The sequence below is a fragment of the Salvelinus sp. IW2-2015 genome, linkage group LG4q.1:29 (assembly GCF_002910315.2).
Source record: "Salvelinus sp. IW2-2015 linkage group LG4q.1:29, ASM291031v2, whole genome shotgun sequence".
Classification (NCBI taxonomy): Eukaryota; Metazoa; Chordata; class Actinopteri; order Salmoniformes; family Salmonidae; genus Salvelinus; species Salvelinus sp. IW2-2015.
Window position 1 is genome coordinate 44635450 of NC_036842.1, and position 4946 is coordinate 44640395.

The 4946-nt window shown below is 39.4% G+C and overlaps 1 long non-coding RNA gene across 1 annotated transcript; it reads left to right on the forward strand.

The window, feature by feature from the left end:
• The first annotated feature begins 847 nt into the window (after positions 1-847).
• Positions 848-2110, forward strand: LOC111961135 (uncharacterized). Its single transcript, XR_002876945.2, has 2 exons — positions 848-1086; positions 1645-2110. It is a non-coding gene; the product is annotated as an uncharacterized lncRNA (long non-coding RNA).
• Positions 2111-4946: the final 2836 nt, after the last annotated feature.

Sequence of the window (4946 nt, forward strand, 5' to 3'; positions counted from 1 at the left end):
GTATCAGCTACATTTATGCCTTTACTAGARTATGGGGATATTTTATATATGAATGCTTCCGCTCAGTGTTTGAGATCAATTGACACRCTTTACCATGGCACTTTGAGATTTATTTTAAACTGCAAAACCCTTACGCACCACTGCACTTTGTATACCAGGGTTGGCTGGCCTTCTCTAGTCACTCGTAGGCTCAGTCACTGGTATACTTTTATTTACAAAGCCATTTTGGGTTTACTACCTTTTTATTTGGGCATTTTTATTGTTCAGAAATGTGGTGGGTACTCTCTTCGTTCGCTGGACTTTATCCTGCAAACTGTTCCAAATGTCCGAACTGAATTTGGTAAAAGGGCTTTTATGTACTCTGCGCCATTGTCTTGGAACACCTTACAAAATACTTTTAAACTGGAAGAACTTGTCCCGATTGGTGTTTTTAAATCACTGATGAAGGATTTTGAGGCTGATTCCCTGACCTGTCAATGTTTTTAATTTGCTGTTTTTGATTTTGTTATACTCTTGTGAATTCAATGGTTTTTACTAGATTACTTGTAGTTTTTCATGTTGTCTGTCTGTAATTCTTGTAATGACTTGGTGCAGCCTATCTTGGCCAGGACGCTCTTGAAAAAGAGATTTTAAATTTCAATGAGCCCTTCCTGGTTAAATAAAGGTTAAATAAATTAAATAAAAATAAAAAAGTGCGTGTGTTTGGTCYGTAAGCGCGTTCCTATAAGACGTTGAGCGTGTCCTCGCAAGCTAGCGCGAGTAGTGGGTTTAAGCGCGAATGTCCACTCTGCTTTTGCGGCACAGTAGATAGCGCGCTGGACTTCGGGCTAGAAGGTCGGGGGTTCAAGACCTGTTTCCTGCTGTTTCATTACAGTATTGGTTCCCATTTACGTCTGTATGAACGTTTCACAACGCCTTGACCAATGAAATGTATTAAAAATAGCTTGTCACCAAACTCTTAAGTCCATTGGCTCTCAAAGTTGTCTGTCAAACCCAGTTGTATCTCCTCCACAATTCTTGAAGTGAAGCAAACTTCACTCCTCAAGATTTGTTTGTTCTTGGGTTCTCAGCCAGACACAATCAGAGGTAAGTTGCACTTTAATTACCTTCTGCCTTTGTAATAATATATATTTCTGGAGTAAGATAAGTATTTCTAAGATATAATTCTGCTGTTGCAATTGTGTTTTGAGGACAAGTGGAAATCAATGGGCTAGGTAGCTGCTTTGGCTAACCCAGAATCGGACAGAAAAAGTTTCATATCCGTTTAGCTCCCCATATGATCTCTGTTTGTTGGCCAACAAGCCACCTTGTCACTGGCATAAAGAGTGAACATATTAATCGGGTTTGTGTGGCAATAGGTAGCTAGCTATCCCGTTAATTTGCCACTGGATAAACTGGCTAGCTAGCTGCAGTYTTAACCATATAACTAACGTTAACTAGATCAACGGGTCAGTCCAGCGCAGCATCCTCCCACGCGTTGATTTTTCTCGCTTTCAATCTCTCTCTCCTTCTGTGTGTGTGTCTAAATGTTCTGTTTTTATGACAAGGTTTATAAGCACCTCTGTCATACAGTCAGTGTGTGATCTGAGTCAGCTTTTGTGCCATACACTAGAAATCATATATTTTTTGTCTGTTTATTTACAGTTTGTAGCGGCACAATCGAAGGGAAGGAGAATGGACCATCCAAGAAAATAAAATACCCAGCAAAATGGAAAGGTGAGGTTCGGAAGAGATGGACGGTAAATCCGGTTTTGTCAAAAAATTGATTTTTATTAGCAGGTTAGGATAATTGATGTAGCAGGTTAGGAGGAGTAGGTCAAGGTTAYGAAAATGGTTAGAGTTAGCTAAAATGCAAAGAAATCTACTTTTGATGTCAATTWAATTCCATGGTGAAATGTCTCTGATTTGCATACTAGTGATTGATAGTGACACATGATTGATAGTGACATTTTGGTATTGATTGTTGTGTAGACTGTCTTGTTCATTCTGAGTGAAAAATGTAACATCACACTTGGTGTAAATCTTTTTAGTATGCATTCACCATCACATGTACTTGAAATTATATAGTGAAATAAAATGTTGATGCTATTAAAATTGTAAATTATTCCTATGTCTTGAGTAAACSTATACCTTTTTATGAAATTGTGCACATTGGTATATATTAAGGCAGTTATACAATTTTATAAACATTACAATACATGTATTACAGAATTCACAACACASTGTGTGCCCTCAGGCCCATTATCCCATCATAACCACATATCTACAATGCAAAATCCATGTGTACGTGTGTGTATGCATGTGTCTGTGCCTATGTGTGTTACTTCACAGCCCCCGCTGTTCCATGAGGTGTATTTTTACCTGCTTTTTAAATCTGATTCTACTGCTGGCATCAGCTACCTGATGTGGAATAGAGTTCCATGTAGTCATGGCTCAATAGTCTCATAGTCTGTTCTGGACTTGGGGAGTATGCATGGGTGTCTGAGCTGTGTGGTAGTATTTTAAACAGARAGCTCGGTACCTTCAGCTTTTACAAAAACAAGTAATGAGGAAGTCGATCTCTCTTCCACTTTGAGCCATGTGAGATTGACATGCACATCATTAATGTTAGCTCTCCGTGTACTTTTAAGGGCTAGCCGTGCTGCCCTGTTCTGAGCCAACTGCAATTTTCCCAAGTCCCTCCTTTGTGGCACCTGACTGAACAGTAGTCCTGAACAGTAGTCCTGAACAGTAGTCCTGAACAGTAGTCCTGAACAGTAGTCCAGGTGTGACACAACCAGGGTCTGTAGGACCTGCCTTGTTGATAGTGTTGTTAAGAAGYAGGCAGAGCAGCGCTTTATTATGGACAGACTTCTCCCCATCTTAGCTACTGTTGTATCAATATGTTTTGACCATGGCAGTTTACAATCCAGGGTTACTCTAAGCAGTTTAGTCACCTCAACTTGCTCAATGTCCACATTATTCATTACGAGATGTAGTTGAGGTTTAGGGTTTAGTGAATGATTTGTCCCAAATACAATGCTTCAAGTTTTGGAAATATTTAGGACTAACTTATTCCTTGCTACCCATTCTAAAACTAACTGCAGCTCTTTGTTAAGTGTTGCAGTCATTTCAGTCGCTGTAGTAGCTGATGTGTATAGTGTTGAGTCATCCGCATACATAGACACACTGGCCTTACTCAAAGCCAGTGGCATGTTGTTTGTAAAGATTGAAAAAGCAAGGGGCCTAAACAGCTACCCTGGGCAATTCCTGCTTCTACCTGGATTATGTTTGATAGGCTTCCATTAAAGAACACCCTTTGTGTTCTGTTAGACATAAAGCTTATTTTTTTAAATGTTGTGCACTTTTGTTTACATTCCGGTTAGTGAGCATTTCTCCTTTGCCAAGATAATTCATCCACTTGACACGTGTGGCATATCAAGAAGCTGATTTAACATCATGATAATTACACAAGTGCACCTTGTGCTGGGGACAACAAAAGGCCACTCTAAAATGTGCAGTTTTGTCACACAGCACAATGCCACAGATGAAAATGTCCCAGTTCTTCCGTGGCCTGCATACTCACCAGACATGTCAAACCTGGTTTAAAAAAACATATAAAGCTATTATTTACAGCACAATGCCTCTCCCCTATTTGATAGTTTGTGTGCATGTTTTGACATGTAGGCTACGTGTGCCCTTTTAAAATGTATGTAGTTCTGTTCTTGTCTATTATTGTTTCATGTTTTGTGTGGACCCCAGGAAGAGTAGCTGCTGCTTTCGCAACAGCTAATGGATTATACGCAAAATGGAAAGGTGAGGTTCGTTTTTTCAGTCAAAAATGATTTTTATTAGCAGGTTAGGATAATTGATGTAGCAGGTTAGGAGGAGTAGGTCAAGGTTAAGAAAATGGTTAGAGTTAGCTAAAATGCAAAGAAATCTACTTTGATGTCAATTAAATTCCATGGTGAAATGTCTCTGATTTGCATACTAGTAACATGATTGATAGTGACATTTTGGTATTGATTGTTGTGTAGACTGTCTTGTTCATTCTGAGTGAAAAATGTAACATCACACTTGGTGTAAATCTTTTTAGTATGCATTCACCATCACATGTACTTGAAATTATATAGTGAAATAAAATGTTGATGCTATTAAAATTGTAAATTATTCCTATGTCTTGAGTAAACGTATACCTTTTTATGAAATTGTGCACATTGGTATATATTAAGGCAGTTATACAATTTTATAAACATTACAATACATGTATTACAGAATTCACAACACAGTGTGTGCCCTCAGGCCCATTATCCCATCATAACCACATATCTACAATGCAAAATCCATGTGTACGTGTGTGTATGCATGTGTCTGTGCCTATGTGTGTTACTTCACAGCCCCCGCTGTTCCATGAGGTGTATTTTTACCTGCTTTTAAATCTGATTCTACTGCTGGCATCAGCTACCTGATGTGGAATAGAGTTCCATGTAGTCATGGCTCAATAGTCTCATAGTCTGTTCTGGACTTGGGGAGTATGCATGGGTGTCTGAGCTGTGTGGTAGTATTTTAAACAGAAGCTCGGTACCTTCAGCTTTTACAAAAACAAGTAATGAGGAAGTCGATCTCTCTTCCACTTTGAGCCATGTGAGATTGACATGCACATCATTAATGTTAGCTCTCCGTGTACTTTTAAGGGCAGCCGTGCTGCCCTGTTCTGAGCCAACTGCAATTTTCCCAAGTCCCTCCTTTGTGGCACCTGACTGAACAGTAGTCCTGAACAGTAGTCCTGAACAGTAGTCCTGAACAGTAGTCCTGAACAGTAGTCCAGGTGTGACACAACCAGGGTCTGTAGGACCTGCCTTGTTGATAGTGTTGTTAAGAAGGAGGCAGAGCAGCGCTTTATTATGGACAGACTTCTCCCCATCTTAGCTACTGTTGTATCAATATGTTTTGACCATGGCAGTTTA